Below are 18,410 nucleotides of genomic sequence, written 5' to 3'. Positions count from 1 at the left end.
TATTAAGATGGTGGTGGACTTTAGGAGATCTAGGCCTCATATGGAGCCAGTGATCATTAATGGAGAATGTGTGGAGCAGGTTAAGACCTACAAGTATCTGGGAGTACAGTTAGACGAGAAGCTAGACTGGACTGCCAACACAGATGCCTTGTGCAGGAAGGCACAGAGTCGACTGTACTTCCTTAGAAGGTTGGTGTCATTCAATGTCTGTAGTGAGATGCTGAAGATGTTCTATAGGTCAGTTGTGGAGAGCGCCCTCTTCTTTGTGGTGGCGTGTTGGGGAGGCAGCATTAAGAAGAGGGACGCCTCATGTCTTAATAAGCTGGTAAGGAAGGAGGGCTCTGTCGTGGGCAAAGTACTGGAGAGTATAACATCGGTAGCAGAGCGAAGGGCGCTGAGTAGGCTACGGTCAATTATGGAAAACCCTGAACATCCTCTACATAGCACCATCCAGAGACAGAGAAGCAGTTTCAGCGACAGGTTGCTATCGATGCAATGCTCCTCAGACAGGATGAAGAAATCAATACTCCCCAATGCCATTCGGCTTTACAATTCAACCGCCAGGAGTAAGATATGTTAAAGTGCCGGGGTTAGGACTCAATGTATTTAAGTAAACTACTTAAGAACTTTTTAAAAGCTATTATTAATGCTTTTTGAGAGGGTGATTTTAGATGCATACCATATTTTTTTACTGAGTTAAGTATTGTATGTAATTAGTTTTGCTACAATAAGTGTATGGGACATTGGAAAAAATGTTGAATTTCCCCATGGGGATGAATAAAGTATCTAGCTAGCTATCTATCTATCTAATAAACAGCAATGAAAAGCTTCCAACTGCTTCTCCACCAGTGACATTCTACATACTGCCAGTACTTCAGGAATAATCTTCGCCATAATCACACAAAAATATAGTATATGTTGTTCACTGGTATGCAGACATTTTTCTTGTTCCTCCAAACATCTACATCTGTCTGTAATTTAGTTAGTCTTAGAGCTCAGACCTCAAAGTTTCTGAGCTCCGGAACTAACCTCTATGCAAGAAATAACTTTGTTTGTAAGGAGCAATCCACACACACAAGATAATGGAGGAACTCAACAGGTCAGCCACTATCCTAAAGAGAGGAATAAGCAGTTGATGTTTCTGCTGAGACCCTTCATCAGGACTACAAAAGAAGAGAGGAAAAGCCAGAATAAGAATGGTGGGGTGGGGGGTGTAGGGAAGAGGTGAAGGATTGGTACTGTGCTGTTAGTCCTGGGATAGGAATGAACATTTTGTATTCTGGGTCTTCCAGTGTTAGAGAGGTGGTAAAGAGATCCTGGTGAGGCACCTTGAAAATTTCTGTCTGTTTGTCCATTAGATCCACAAATTTGTGGTCCAGTTATTGAGCATGTTAAACTGATACTGTTCTTTCAGGTAAAATATCAAAAAGCTGTATATGCTGGAAGTTTGAAATAGAAATTGATGATAGAGATAGAAATTGAAATAGAGATTGATGGAAGTACTCAAAGTTCAAAGTAAATTTTAGTATTAAAGTACATATAAGTCTTCATATACAACCCTGAGATTTATCTTCTTGTAGGCATATTCAGTGAATCTATAGAATAGTAATTATAACAGGATCAACGATGAATCAACCAGAGTGCAGAAGACAACAAACTGTGTAAATGCAAATAAATAACGAGAAATTGAAACAATGAGATAAAGAATCCTTAAAGAGAGATCATTGGTTGTGGGAACATTTCAATTACGGGGCAAATGAAGTTGAGTGTCGGTATCCCTTTTGTTCATGAGTCTGATGACTGAGGGGTAGTAACTGTTCTTCAACCTCGTGGTGCAAGTCTTGAGGCTTTTGTACCTTCTACCTGATGGCAGCAGTAAGAAGAGAGCATGACTTGAGTGGTGGGAATCTCTGCTTTCCTATGACAGAATTTCATGTTGGTGTGCTCAGTGGTGTGGAGGGCTTTACCGGTGATGGACTGGGCCATATCTATGACTTTTTGTAGGATTTTCTGTTGAAGGGCATTGGTGTTTCCATACCGGACTGTGATACAGCCAGTCAATATACTTTCCACCACACATCTATAGAAATTTGTCAAAGTTTTAAATGTCATGCTGAATCTCCACAAACTCCTGAAGAAGGAGAGACACTGCCCTGTTTTTTTCACAATTGCATTTACATGCTGGATACAGGACAGGCCTACTGAAATAATAACATCCAGGAATTTAAAGTTTCTAACCCTCTCCACCTCTGATCCTCTTTTGAGGACTGAGTCATGGACCTCTGGTTTTCCTCTCCTGAAGTCAATGATGAGTTCCTTGGTTTTGCTGACATCGAGTAAGAGGTTGTTGTTGTGACACCACTCAGCCAAATTTTCAATCTCCCTCCTATATACTGATTCATCACCAACTTTGATTTGGCCTATGACAGTAGTATTGCAGGCAGACTTGAATATGACTTTGGAGCTGTGCTTAGCCACGTAGTGATAAGTGCAAAGTGAGAAGGTTAGGGGGCTAAGCATTCAGCCCTGTGGTGCACTGTGGTGATGGAGACGGTGGAGGAGATGTTGTTGTCAATCCAAACTGACTGGGGTCTCCAAGTGAGGAAATCCAGGATGCAATTGCACAAGATGGTATTGAAGCCTAGGTCTTGGAGCTTATTGATTAGTTTTGAGGGAATGATAGTATTGAATGCTTGAGGCAGGTCACCGTGCTCTTCTTGGGCACCGGTATACAGTAATTGATGCCTGCTTGAAGCAGGGGGGCACCACCACACTGCTGAAATGAGAGGTTAAATATTTCTGTGAGCACACTAGGTCTTTAGTACATGGTCAGGTACCCCCGTACAGTTCAGTTGCTTTCTGTGGATTCACCCTCCTGAAGACAGCCCACATGTCAGCTTCAGAGACTGAGATCATTGGGGATGTGGGGGTTTGCGATGGTTTCTCCATGTTCTGATGATCAAAGCAAGCATAGAGGCATTGAATTCAACTGGAAGCGAAGGCTTGTTGTCACGCACATCGCTTGATTTAACTTTATAAGAGGTGATAGCATTCAAGCCCTGCCACAGTTATCAAGTATACTTCGTTAATTCAGGTTTGGGCCAGAATTTCCATTTGGCCCATGAGATGGCTTGTAGCTTTCTTGGTCTCCAGACTTGAAGGCCTCTGATCTTGCCCTCAGCAGATTTCAGATCTCATGGATTGCTGATTAGGGAAGACTCTGAATGATTTAATGGGGACACGCTCATCTACAGCTGTTTTGATAAAGTCCGTGACAACCCTGGTGTAGTCATTCAGGTCCACACGTGAGTGCTTGAACACAGCCCTGTCCACTGACTCAAAGCAATCCTGCGACCAGCTCTTGGTTGTCCCAATCTCTGGTGCCTTTCTTTTTAGCATCTGCCTATATGCAGGTAGGAGAAGGACAGCCAAGTGATCAGATTTATCAAAGTGCAGTCTGGGTATAGTAGTGTAGTGTAACAGTGGTCTGGTATGTTGGTACCTCTGGTGGAACAGATAATATGCTGGTGATTATTGGGCATGGTTTTCTTCAAGCAAGCCTGGTTGAAGTCTCCAACTATATTTTGAAATACATCTGGATGGGTTGTTTCTTGTTTGCAGATGACATCATGCAGTGTCATGAGTGCTTGATTATAGTCCGACACTGATGGCATATAAACTTATGCAGGAGAACATCCGGGGCAATTAGAATGGATGGCATTTGACCATTAAATGTTCCAAGACGGGGTAACATGAGTTCAACAGAACAGCCATGTCGGAGCACCAACGAGAGTTAACCGTAAAACTCCTTTTGCCTTCCCTGAGATTGCAGTATGGTCCATTCTCTGAATCGTGAATCATGATTTGGTTTGTCATCTAAGACATTCAAAAACTTCTACAGATGTACTGTGGAGAGCATTCTGACAGGCTGTATCACCGTCTGGTATGGGGGGGAGGGGGGGACACTGCTGCATAGATTGAAAAAAAGCTACAGAAAGTTGTACAATTAGTCAGCTCCATAGTATCCAAGACATCTTCAAGGACCGGTGCCTCAGAAAGGTGACGTCCATTATTAAGGATCCCCATCACTCAGGGCATGTCCTTTTCTCATTGTTACTGTCAGGAAGGAGGTACAGGAGCCTGAAGGCACACACTCTGATTCAGGAACAGCTTCTTTCCCTCTGCCATCTGATTTCTAAATGGACATTGAACTCATGAACACTACCTCACTTTTTTTCTTTTATTTTGCACTATTTTTAATTTAGTTCTTTAATATACATATATATACTTACTGTAATTGATTACTTATTTCTTTCTATATTATAATATGTTGCATTGTACTGCTGCGGCTAAGTTAACAAATTTCATGACATATGCCGGTGATATTAAACCTGATTCTGATTCTGATTCTGGCCTGACTGCTGCATCAGCAGGTCAGGCAGCATCTGTGGAAAACAGAAAAGAGGTAATATGTCAGATAGATGGCCCTTTATCAGAACTAAGAATGTTTTCTCTCTTCTTTCTCAGTTCTAAGGAGGGTCCTTGGCCTGAAAGATTAATTCTGTTTTTCTCTACGCAGATACATGACCCACTGAGTGCTTCCTGTTTATAGAACATAGAATAGTACAGCACAGGAACAGGCTCTTTGGCTCATGACATCCACACTGAACATGATGCTAATTTAACTAATCCCTTCCTCCTGCACGTGGTCTACATCCCTCCATTCCCTGTCTGATCATGTGCCTGTCTAAATGACCTTTAAATGGTGCTGCTATATCTGCTTCAACCACCTTCCATGGCTGCACATTCCAAGCACCTGCCCATCTCTGTAAACAAAAAGTTGCCTTGCAAGGCACTGTGGAAGTGTAGCAGTTAGCACAACACTATTACCATTTGGACCATACTGGAATTCAGAATTCAATTCCGGTGCCATCGGTAAGAAGTTTGTGTGTTCTCCCCATGAACTGTGTGGGTGTCCTCTGGCTGCTCCGGTTTCCTCCCACATTCCAAAGATGTACATTGTCCTGTGATTAGGCTTGGATTAAATAGGTGGGTTGCAGGGTGGTGCAGCTCGTTGAGCCGGAATGGCCTGTTCTGCACCATATCTCTAAATACATAAATAAGTAAATAAATCTCTTAAGAACTTTTCCCCTCTCACCTTAACTCTGTCCACATGGATACTGGCAACACTGAGTCTGATCTCTTCTTGGGCATTCTGAATGACTTGTTTTGATTTACTGAAGAGGGGTCCTGGTCCTTTGAGCTGCTGGGAGAGTGTGGCAACATTGAAAACATTGGCTCCTTCTAGGATTTTACATCTGAATCCTGGAAAAAACACTCTGAATATTTATAATACTGTAGATTCCGGACTACAGAGCGCACCTGATTAAAAGCCGCAGGCTCTAATTTTAGAAAGAAAATCAATTTTGTACTTGTACAAGCCGCACCAGATTTTAAGCCGCAGGTGTCCCACGTTGTAATATGAGATATTTACACAGAAAGATATTACACGTGAGGATTTTTTAACTTTTAATTAAATCCGTATGGTAACATAAACAAATACATATTGCAAATGCTTTTTTTCGAACCGTGCCTGCAACACGGCTACTTTTAAATATACATACGTATCGGTAACACACAAATTACGTTGCGTGTACTTTTTTACTGAACAGTGCATGAACAACATTCCAATATCTCCTAACGACTGGTAAAAAAATATATACTGCGCCTACCAGGAAAAGTTATTGATCGCCTTTAACTTAAAAGCTGCATCATATGTTTGCAGCGTTTTCGCGCGGGTCTAATGCGCTCGCCCCCTCCTTTCCGTTTATCGCAAACCGGTATTTTCCCCACAAGACGCGGCGAAACCGGATGTGACGTCATAGCATCCCAGGATGTAGTACAGAAAACAAATATACTTAAAACACTTCTAACTTTAACTAGAAAATACTAACAAATGAATTACTAAGCGAAAATATTATAAACTAAATAACTGCCATAAAGGCTGCACAATGCTTTTCTTCGAGTGTTTTCCATGTTGATGAGGGTGAGTACAAATGACTGATTTACAATAATTTAATTGTGAAAGTGCGCTTGATTTATCGTACTATTTCATTGGACCTCTGTGAACTACTCATCAATTTTATTGGTCTACTGTTACGAGGCAAAATGTTTTTGGCGGCATGAAAAAAAACCATGCATTAGCCGCACCGTAGTAAAGGCCGCAGTGTTCAAAGCTGTTCAAAGCGTGGGAAAAAAGTAGCGGCTTATAGTCCGGAATCTACGGTACCTTCTTTAGAATGATACAAGGGATTTATTTAGGAACACTTTTGTCTTCGCTTTCTATAGAGCCAGTCTATGGAGCCTAGATATCTCATGTGGTGAATCAGCCTTGTGGTTGTTCCCTCCACCTTTACCATGGGTCTCTATAGCAACTGGGCTAGATATTTCTGCTGGAAAGCAAGACATTATTCCTTAAGGAAACTTTCCATTGGAATCATTAATTGGGTTGAGAGGTCAAGGGGAAGTTGTGTCAGGGACAATTACAACTAGATTAGCAGCACACCTACCTCTGTGCAAAAATCTGCCTCTGACATTACTATACTTTCCTCCAATCACCTTAAAGTCGTGCTCCCCTATATTAGCCATTTCCACTCTGTTAAGAAGTTGCTGGCTGTCCATTCTAGCTGTGGTTCTTATCATCTTGTGCACCTCTGTCAAGTCACCTCTCATCCTCCTTCGCTCCAGAGAGAAAAGCCCTAGCTCACTCATAAGCCATGGTCCTGGTAAATGTCCTCTGCACCCTCTCTAAAGCTTCTACTCCTTTTCTATATTGAGGCAACCAGAAATGAACACAATACTCCAAGAGTGGTCTAATCAAGGTTCTATAAAGCAGCAACATGGCTCTTGAACTCAATCCCTTGATTGATGAAGGCCAACACACTATATGCTTTCTTAACAACGCTAGAGACTCAGAATGAATGTGGGGGTTCCTTTTTATGAATGTAACATACTGTATATTTTATTATTTATTTGGAAATACAGCACAGAACAGGCCCATTGATCCCGATTTAACCCTAGCCCTATCACAGGACAATTTACAATGACCAATTAACTTACTAACTGATACGTCTTTGGAATGCGGGAGGAAACCAGAGTACCCGGAGGAAACCCATGCATTCCACAGGGAGAACATAAAAAACTCCTTACAGATGGTGTTGGAATTGAACTCCAAACTCTGGAACCCTCCAAGCTGTGATAGCATTGTGTTAACCACATATGTTACATTGCATGGCATGGCATGGTGCATATCATACCTTTCCTTTGCAATCACTCGAGTTGTGTATGCTGTTCTTGTAAGGGGTCCTCAGGTAGCTGTAGAGGCTGATCTACATATTTTGCAGTGTGGGCAAGAGTAAGTGGTGGCTGTGTACCTATCCAAAAAAGTCTCTTAAAAGCCTCTAATGCAATTGCCTCTACCACCATACCAGCCAACACATTCCAGGCATCCACCACTCTGAATAAAAAATGCTCCTCACATCCCCTTTGAAACTACCACCTCTCACCTTCATTGCATGCTCTCTAGTATTAGTTATTTCCATCCTGGGAAATGGATACTCCCTGTCCACTCAATCAATACCTCTCATGACCTGAAGTTAGTGGTTCAGCCTTTTGATTGTTCAGTCTCTCCTTTATCAGCTGCTCCCACTTGTTCTCTGTAGCACAGCAGAGGTCGTTCTCATGTAGTGCAGATTCTCATGTCGTTCTCTTGAACAGATTTCCTCCAGGAGCGGAATGTCTTCCCAGCTTTTCGATGTCATGTTGAATTTCTTCAGGCTGATTTTGATGTTATCTTTGAAGTGTTTCCTTTGCCACCAGAGGCTCGCTGACCTTCCTTCAACTGGGGGTAAAGGATCTGTTTGGGGAGACTTGAGTTAGAATGACACGACCATTCGGAGTTTGTGTTGCTTTATCGTGATGGAGATGCTGTTCATGTTGGCCTCATCCAGTACACTGGTGTTAGTGTGTCTGTCCCACAGCTGATCCTCAAAATCTTTTGTAATGCTCTTTGGTGGTATTGTTCCAGGGTTTTCATTTGCCTACTGAGGGTGGTCCATGATTCAGTTCCATACAGGAACGTCGGAGGGTTGACTGCTCCATGGACCAGAAGTTTTGATTAGGCTTGTAGATCACGGTCTTCAAAGGCTCTTTTCCTTAATCCTGCATAGGCTACACCAGCACTACTCAGGTGTGCATCAGCATTTCATTGCTCTGGTGAAGAAACGTGTTATTCCAGAATTAGAAGCGTTCCCATATAGAACAGATCACAATGAGCGAATTGCTGCCAGTATATTTTGATTTGCTTGGAAGTTGGAACTCTTATCGAGCTATTGTCACTTTAAGTAGCTGTTTATATTAATCCTAAACATTGCTGGCAGCAGGCTTTCACATCAATGAGATTTGGAAAGATATTACAATGGAAACTGCACGGAGCATGCTGAGATTAAAATATTTTACAATTGCCATAACTGCATTTTCTTCCTTGGCTTGAATATAAGTGGCTCTGTGGTGTAACATTGCTGTACACTGGTTAAAGCTCCATCAAAACACTGCTTTTGTGCCTCAAAGTATTTGGCATGCTGAAAAGAGGGAGAAGATAGAATTAAAACTGGTCCATTTTCCACACTTTGTTAGGAATTAATCTGGCACGTTATTCACAGGAGCCCTTATTTTTGGAGTGAAATAGTATTGTGTTTTTTCCTAATGTTTTAACCCTCAGTGTTCCCCTCTGGCCCTGAGCACTCTTAAGGTATTAACATCAAGACATATTTACATTCTTGGGAAGTCCAGAAGCGGAGGTCATGAATGTAAAAATAGGAATAGGCAGCCGTCGATCCCAGGGGATCATGGGTTTGCAGCTCTGGTGGACTGGGTTAAACAGTGTCTGCTGTGATTGTGGAGTCCAATACAGGAGTGACATTCCTTGCCACACTCTACAGCAGAACACTGAGGCAGCTCTGATGTCTTGGGCAGTTTGGGCATGGAGCTTTCAGTGGGCTCTCTTTCCCTCTGCTTGCTGCACAAGAGTGGTCTTATACCTCAAGAGACCCTTTTTCACCTCCTACTTCCAGGCACACCAGTCTGAGATGAGTGACTGCCACGTGTTGGCGCTAATATCTAAGGCCTTGAAGTTGTGCTTGCAGGTCCCTTGTAGCGCAGCTGGGGTCTTCCTGTTGGCCTCTTTCCAGGCTCCAGCTCCCCAAAGAGAAAGTCCTTTGGTATACACCCATCTGCCATGCACAAGACGTGGTCTAGCCAGCGCATACGCCTCTGCTTGAGGAAGGTGAACATGGAGGTGGTGCCTGCTCTCTCGAGCGCTGTGTCTTAGAAACATAGAAAATAGGTGCAGGAGTAGGCCATTTGGCCCTTCGAGCCTGCACCGCCATTCAGTATGATCATGGCTGATCATCCAACTCAGAACCCTGTACCTGCTTTCTCTCCATACCTCCGATCCCTTTAGCCACAAGGGCCATATCTAACTACCTCTTAAATATAGCCAATGAACCGGCCTCAACTGTTTCCTGTGGCAGAGAATTCCACAGATTCACCACTCTCTGTGTGAAGAAGTTTTTCCTCATCTCGGTCCTAAAAGGCTTCCCCTTTATCCTTAAACTGTGACCCCTCGTTCTGAACTTCCCCAACATCGGAAACAATCTTCCTGCATCTAGCCTGTCCAATCCCTTTAGAATTTTATACATTTCAATAAGATCCCCCCTCAATCTTCTAAATTCCAGTGAGTATAAGCCTAGTCGATCCAATCTTTCTTCATATGCCATCCCAGGAATCAATCTGGTGAACCTTCTCTCTGTACTCCCTCTATGGCAAGAATGTCTTTCCTCAGATTAGGGGACCAAAACTGCACACAATACTCTAGGTGCGGTCTCACCAAGGCCTTGTAAAACTGCAGTAGAACCTCCCTGCTCCTGTACTCAAATCCTTTTGCTATGAATGCCAACATACCATTTGCCTTTTTCACCGCCTGCTGTACCTGCATGCCCACCTTCAATGACTGGTGTACAATGACACCCAGGTCTCGTTGCATCTCCCCTTTTCCTAATCGGCCACCGTTCAGATAATAATCTGTTTTCCTGTTCTTGCAAACAAAGTGGATAACCTCACATTTATCCACATTAAATTGCATCTGCCATGAATTTGCCCACTCACCTAACCTCTCCAAGTCACCCTGCATCCTCCTCACAGCTAACACTGCCGCCCAGCTTCGTGTCATCCGCAAACTTGGAGATGCTGCATTTAATTCCCTCGTCTAAATCATTAATATATATTGTAAACAACTGGGGTCCCAGCACTGAGCCTTGCGGTACCCCACTAGTCACTGCCTGCCATTCTGAAAAGGTCCCATTTACTCCCATTCTTTGCTTCCTGTCTGCCAACCAATTCTCTATCCACATCAATACCATACCCCCAATACTGTGTGCTTTAAGTTTGCACACTAATCTCCTGTGTGGGACCTTGTCAAAAGCCTTTTGAAAATCTAAATATACCACATCCACTGGCTCTCCCCTATCCACTCTACTAGTTACATCTTCAAAAAATTCTATAAGATTCATCAGACATGATTTTCCTTTCACAAATCCATGCTGACTTTGTGATACTTCCCAGGTGATACCAAGTATGCATCTGAGCCAGCGCATATAGAAAGCATTGAGTCTCTGCTCTTGTTTTGTGCACAGAGTCCAACTTTACAGGCTGTGTACACCTGGACTTTGGTGTTCATGGTGAGTCTGTTGTTGGCCCAGACTCTCTTAGTCAACATTGAGAAGGCTATGGCTACTTTTTTGATGCACTTGTTGATCTCACTTTCGAGTGACTGGTTATCCGAGATTGTGGAGCCCAGGTATGTGAACTTGTGAATGACTTCCAGCTCTGAGTCGACAATGTTAATGGATGGCTTGTTGTTAACGTCTTGCCCTATCACCTGTGTCTTCCCTCTGACAACCAAGTCCAGCTCCTGGCCTTCCCATGTGGCTTAGCTAGTAGGCCCGTGGAGCTGTCTCTACTGGCAAAGGTGGACCACCAGTGCCTCAAAACCAGCTGCTTTGGGCAGGTGGGGCCCATCAGCCTTAGACGGCAGCCTGCCTAGGAGAAGGAAAACTCTGATTTTAAACCTTTGCTGCCTTGTGGCCATATTCACCCATGGGAAAGGCTTCAGGAGTAAACCCTGAGGAAGAAATCTGGAGCCAGGGTCCCTAAGGCAGTTTGATGTTGTTTATAACTTCACTCTGGACATGAATATAAGATAGTTACTATAGAATCCTGTTGGGAATACCATAGCGGTTGGTGCAATTGCTTTACAGTACAAATAATCTCCGATACTAAAGTCCATGTAGACAACATCCACTGCCTTGCCTTCATCCATTTTCCTGGTAACTTTCTCTTTAAGATCGGTTACACTTGAGCTACCACACATGAAGCTATGCTGACTATCTTTAATCAATCTATCCAAATATTTAGAAATCCAGTCCCTTAGAATACCTTCCAATAACTTTCCCACAGCTGATGTCAGACTCACCGGCCTGTAATTTCCTGTTTTCTGTCCCGCACAAGAGGCTGGTCAAGCAGACTCAGTATCTTGGCATTCAAGATGAGGTAGTAAACTGGATTAGACATTGTCTATGTGGGAGAAGCCAGAGAGTGGTAGTAGAGGGTTGCCTCTCTGACTTGGAGGCCTGTGACTAGTGGTGTGTCACAGAGATCGATGCTGGGTCCATTGTTGTTTATTATCTATATCAATGATCAGGATGATAATGTGGTTTACACTAAATTTGCGGATGACACCAAGATTGGGTGTGCAATGGACAATGAGGAAGGCTATCACGGCTTGCAGAGGGATTTGCATCAGCTGGAAAATGGGCTGAAAAATGGGTTCCCCCGAACTGTAATAGCATCATGCTAACCATTACACTACCATGGTGCCCAGTGAGTCGATTATATTTCTTTGTTCTACTCTGAATGCCTGCAAGAAAATTAATTTCTGGGTAGTATATGGTGACATACAGTACTGTGCAAAAGTTTTTGGCACATGTATATAGCTAGGGAGTCAAAGACTTTTGCACAGATCTGTAGTAATTTTACGTATTGCACTGTGCTGCTACTGCTGCAAAAAAATCAAATTTCATGACATAGGTGAATGATGATAAACCTGATTCTAATATGGGTCTCTATTGTGGACTGAGAGCATGATCAAAGTATGTATATAGTACTGTGCAAAAATCTTAGGCATATATGTAAATATAGCTAGCGTGTCATACTAGTTTGTCAACGTGGAGCGGAGAGCGAATTTGTAAATCTGGTGGGGGAAGAGGATGTTGGGAATGGTGAGGGTAGAACACCGTGGGAGGGGTGTAGGACAGGTGGCAGAGAAGGAGTGACAGGGCAGGGGGTGGCACGGTGTAGACACACCCAGCCCTGAGTCTCCAGGCAAGGTCACTTGATTCCAAACAATTGGTTTATTGATCATTACAGGATGTCTCTCTGGTGCTTCACACTCCCTCCCCTCTCCCTTCCCCTTTTCCCAACCATGATTCTTCTCTCCCCGCCCCCTTCCCACTCTCAGTTAGTCCTCGGTTGAATGCAGAGCCCAATCCCATGCTTCTATCAACAATGTTTCAAACACGGTCCATTTCCTGTGAGCAGTTACATGGGGAAAATGTAGCAAGCAGAAAACACAATATACAAGTCAAGAAAGACAGAGCGTGTTAATTAAAACACCTTCTGGACCATATTCCTCACTTCAAAGCCAAATGCAAAGTAAATTTATTATCAAGGTAAGTTATGTTACCACATACAGTACTACCCTGGGATTCATTTTCTTTCAGGCATTTACAGGAAAATAAAGACACCAAATATAATTTATGAAAAGCTCTACATAAATATAAACTGACAAACCAATGTGCCAAAGAAGACAAATAAAAATAAAAATAAATAAATAAATAAATAATGCTGAGAACATGAGTTGTAGAGTCCTTGAAAGTGGGTCCATAGGTTGTGGAACTAGTTCAGTGTTGAGGTGAGCAAAGTGACCCACTCTGGCTCAGGAGACTGATAGTTGAGGAGTAATAACTGTTCCTTAATGTGGTGTTGTGGGACCTGAGGCTCCTGTTCCTCCTGCCCAGTGGTAGTTGTGAGAACAGATCATGTTTTGGATGATGAGGGTGTTTGATGATGGAGGATGCCTTCTTGTGGCAAAGCTCAATGGTGGGGAGGGTTTTGCCTTTGATGTACTGGACTGTATCCACCATTTTCTGTAGACTTAATGTTCCTGGGCATTGATGTTTTCATACCAAGCTTAGACTTCTGAAGGAAAGAGTGCCACTTCTGAATAAATGCAATCTCCTTTTTATCCTGTGGAATACAAGGGGTTAATTTAGACTGTACTGTAAAAAATATGAAAATATGCAGAATCCATTTCAGAGATAAGGCTCACCCAGCAGAGTACAAAACAGATTTGAATGACTGAAGAGCAAATGTTTACCAAATAGTTATTTACTGTGGGGTTGTTAATACTTTAAATCATGTGCAGTTGATCTGTTTGAACTTAACAAACAGATCAATAAGTTGGCGTGCTTTTCTACAGAGTAGCTTACTTCAATATCCCACTGAAGTTTGCTGAAGGAAACCTACTCAATTTTAATTCTAGGTTTAGAACCAGAGGCTTAAAGTACAGACATCTTTCAGCTTGTGATCCTGGCATCCATTTTGCAGATGCAGATCACAAACTCTTCCCTTGCTTTTATCCAAAAAGAATTTCAAACCTTTCATTTATGGAGGGACAGGTTGAACTTCACTTCAGAGACAATTTATTTCCCATATGATTGTGTGGCAGCACGGTCACATGGTGACTGGTGTGTCGTCTCACAGCGCCAGTGACTGGGGTTCAATTCTAGCACTTAATTAGAATTATTGACTTCGCTAATTGCACAGTAACTAGTCCCAGTTGAGAGAGCACAGTAGCATTGAAGTTAGCGTAATGCTGTTACAGAGTCAGGGATGCAGGTTCGATTCCTGCCACCTCCTGTAAGGAGTTCATATGTTCTTCCTGTGACTGTGGGCTCCCTCTGCTTTCCCCCACTATCCGAAGACATACAGGTTAGTGGGTTAATTGTTCTCATGGGTGCAAATAGATTGTGTGCTCTCACTGCAACAGAAGGGTCTGTTTCTGAGATTTATCTCTAAATAATAAAATAAATACGACAGAACAATAGATAAAATTGTTTTCAATACCATTTCTACAGTTCTCAGTGTTGTTATATTTAACTAGACAGAGTTTTGAGTTCTATGATATGTGGCCAAGTTATCTCCTTTAATCAATTGCCCTTATTCCTCAAATTAATATTTCAACTTTAATTCCTTTCTGTAGTTTGTAGTCTTCCCTCTCAATCAGTCTTTACTCTTGTTAATGGAGGTCTTGCAAAGAAAGGGTACTTGCTCCCAGAGAAGATGGTTTGGCCAGTTTGTGACTGCTGTCTGTAAGGAGTTGGTATGTTCTCCCTGTGACTGCGTAGGTTTCCTCCGGGTGATCCGCTTTCCTCCCGCATACCAGCAACATATGAGTTAGGGTTAGTAAGGTGTTGGCATGCTGTTGGTGCCAGAAGTGTGGTGCATCACGTAGCACAGTACAGGCCCTTTGGCCCACGATGCTGTGCTGACCTTTTAACCTACTCTTAGATCAATCTGACTCTTTCCTCCGACATAGCCCTCAATTGCTCTATCATCCATGTGCCTATCTCAGAGCATCTTAAATGTTCCTAATGTACTTGCCTCTACCACCACCCTTGACAGAGTGTTCCATGCACCCACTAATCTCTGTGTAACAAATTTACTTCTAACATCCCACATTCACCTTGATATTATACCTGCATGTATTAGCCATTTCCATTTCCATTTCCATCCTAGTCTCTGGCTGTCCACTCTATCTATGCCTCTTATCATCTTATATACACTATCAAGTCACCACTCATCCTCCTTCCCTCCAAAGAGAAAAGCCCTAGCTCGCTCAACCGTTCCTCATAAGACCTGCTCTCCAATCCAGACAGTGTTATGTTCAGTAACTTCAAAACATTAAAGGACGGCACAATTAGCAGAACACTTTACATTACAGACAGCCTGGGCTCAATTCCCACCACTGCCTGTAAGGAGGTTGTCTGTTCTCCACAAAGGTTCCTCCGGGTGCTCCGGTTTCCTGCCACAGCCCACAGGTGTATAGTTTGGTAGGTTAATTGGATATTGCAAGCTGTCCCATGACCAGGCTAGGATTAAATTGAGGATTTCTGGGCAGCGTGGCTTAAAGAGGCAGAAGGGCCTTAGTCCACATTGTATCTCAATAAAATTCAAAATAAGTTAAAAATTAAATTAATTCAAAGGAAGACATGAGAGTCCGGGAATGCTGGTCCAACATCATGTTTATTTTAAGCGTGGTAGCGTGATGACGTATGCAGTTAATGTATTTTTATATATAATCTGTAGTTAACTATTTAAACAAACAGGAAAGCTTAATCAACTAATATATACACAAAATTACTCAAATAAAACTGAAATATTAAATACAGAACAGGCAGTATCTTGGTAAGTTTCCTCTGCACCCTCTCTAAAGCTTCCATGTCCTTCCTATAACAAGGTAACCAGAACTGGACACAATACTCCAAGTGTGGTCTAACCTGAGTTTTATAGAGCTGCAATATTACCTCGCAGTAACGTTGCAGACTCATAGTCTTAGGCACATAGAGTGCAAACAAACTGCTGGAGGAACATGCAGGTATCAACCCAAGACATGATTCTTCAGTCTCTTCAGATGCTGCCTGACTTGAGTTCCTCTGGAAGTTTGGGTTTTGCTCCACATTCCAGCATCTCCTGTCTCTTGTCACACCTTTTTTAGAAAATAAATGTTTAGGGTAGCAATGGTAGAGTAGTTGTTAGCACAACACTTTGCAGGTACAGACAACTTGGGTTCAATTCCCACCACTGCCTGCAAGGGGTTTGTATATTCTCCCTGTGACCATGTAGGTTTCCTCCAGGTGCTCCAGTTTCCTGCCACAGTCCAAAGACATACCAATTGGTAGGTTAATTGGTCATTGTAAATTGTCCTGTGATTTGGCTAGGATTCAATCAGGGTATTGCTGGATAGTGTGGCTCAAAAGACCAGAAGGGCCTATTCCACCTATAAGGGCCTATATGTAAATTTAACATGCATTGAGTGAATTGGCATTGTTTTTGCATGTTGCAATGATTCTGCAGGTACTGTAAATTGCACTAGAGCAGAGGTAACTCTGCATCATTAAATCATAGCTCTTATCTCACAGGCTTGTTGTCAGCTCTTATCTCACAGGCTTGTTTTCATCAGACCAGAGCTGTGAATTCTGGTACCTCTGGGTTTCCGGCTCAGACATCAACCTGACTTCACAGATCTTGCTCATCAACAATCTCAAAAAAGGCACGCCAACTGCTCTGCTTTGTTCGGAGTTTGAGGAGATTTGGTGCGTCACCAAAGACTCTTACAAATTTCTCCAGGTGTACTGTGGCTCATTAAGGTTGTTATAGCCAGGGGTGGTAATGGGGACAAGCTCCCAACTACCTGTTAAATGCTCCTAATTGCATGCACCTCAAATAGCCTCTGACAATCAAGTCCAGCTCCCGGCCTTTAAGTGTGGCTTAGCTATTAAGCCGGGCGGAACTGTTTCTACTGACAGGAGAAAGGGCAAAGGCAGCTTACCGATGCCTTAAAACTAATCACTTTGGATAGAAGTGGTTTGTCAGCTGTGGCTGGCAGCTCATTTAGGAGAAGGAAAACTCTGATCTCAAACTTTTGCCGCCTTACGGCTAAACCTGCTCATGGGGAAGAGTTTGAGAGTAAACCCCGAGGGAAGAAGCCAATGGCTTTTGGGATCACCTGGTGAAGGAAACCACTGAATTAAAACAAGAGAAAAATAATTTTAACAAAGACCAAGGTCTCGCTCTAAGTAAGAATTGGAATTCAATTGTAAGCAAGTTGGGAAAATGGAAACCTGATTGGATAAGAACCAACCAATCAGGAGGGTCGGACTATGGGGGTATAAATACTACAGACGCGACATGCCCAGGCATCATCCCCGATGAAAATGGCAGAGATAGTCATCGAAATGCTGGGTATAATCGATACCTGTATCAGGCTGGAACCCCAAGAAGAGTTTATTTGTCATATAAACCCAGGAAAGCACTGGATCCTTTTTGACTTTGGGAGGAAAATCCCAGGGAAAAATCTGGAGCATGAGGAATTCAATGTTGACTGGCAACTTCTGCAACACTGCTGGTGCCAAACTGTATTGGTCCACTGGAAAAAGTCTGCTTGCATTAACCCTATCTATACCCCTCATAATTTTGTATACCTTAATCAAACCTCCCTCAATATTCTACATTCTAAAGAATATAGTCCCAATTTATTCAATATTTTCTTATAACTCATGTCCTCCAGATCCAGCAACATACTTGTAAATTTTCTTTGCACTCTTTCAATCTTATTTACATCTTTTGGTTGTTGACCAAAACTACACACAATGCTCCAAATTAGGCCTCACCAACATTTTTTACAGCTTCAACATTAAATTCCATCTCCTGTACTCAATACATTGATTTATGAGACCAAAGTGCCAAAAGTTCCCTGTGATGCCACTTCCAATGAATTATGAACCTGTATTCCCAGATCCCTTTGTTCTACCACACTCTGCAGTGCCCTATCGTTTACTGTGTAAGACCTACCCTGGTTGGTCCTACTGAAGTGCAATCCTGCATTAAATTCCATCTGCTGTTTTTCAGCCCATTTTCCAGCTGATACAAATCCCTCTGCAAGCCTTGATAGCCTTCCTCACTGTCCACTGTACACCTAATCTTGGTGACATCTGCAAATTTGGTGGCCCAGTTAACCACAATATCATCCAGTTCATTGATATGGATGACAAACAAAGGACCCAGCACACTACCAGTCACAGGTCTTTAGTCAGAGAAGCAACCCTCTACTACCACTCTCTGGCCTCTCCCACAAGGCCAATATCTAATCCAATTTACTACCTCATCCTGAATGCTGAACCTCCTTGACTAGTCTCTCATGTGGAACATTGTCAAGTGCTTTACTAAAGCCCATGTAGACAACATCCACTGGCTAGCCTTCATCCACTTCCCTGGTAACTTTCCCAAACATTTTCCCACAACTGATGTCATACTTACTGGCCTATAATTTCATGGTTTAGAGCCTTTCTTAAACAGCAGAACAACATCGGCTATCCTCCAGTCCTTTGGTACCCCTCCTGTCGCTAAGGATGATTTAAATATCTCTGCTAGGACCCCTGCAATTTCTGCACTTG

This window comes from Hemitrygon akajei, chromosome 26 (assembly GCF_048418815.1).
Source record: "Hemitrygon akajei chromosome 26, sHemAka1.3, whole genome shotgun sequence".
Lineage (NCBI taxonomy): Eukaryota > Metazoa > Chordata > Chondrichthyes > Myliobatiformes > Dasyatidae > Hemitrygon > Hemitrygon akajei.
This window is presented reverse-complemented; position numbering follows the sequence as displayed.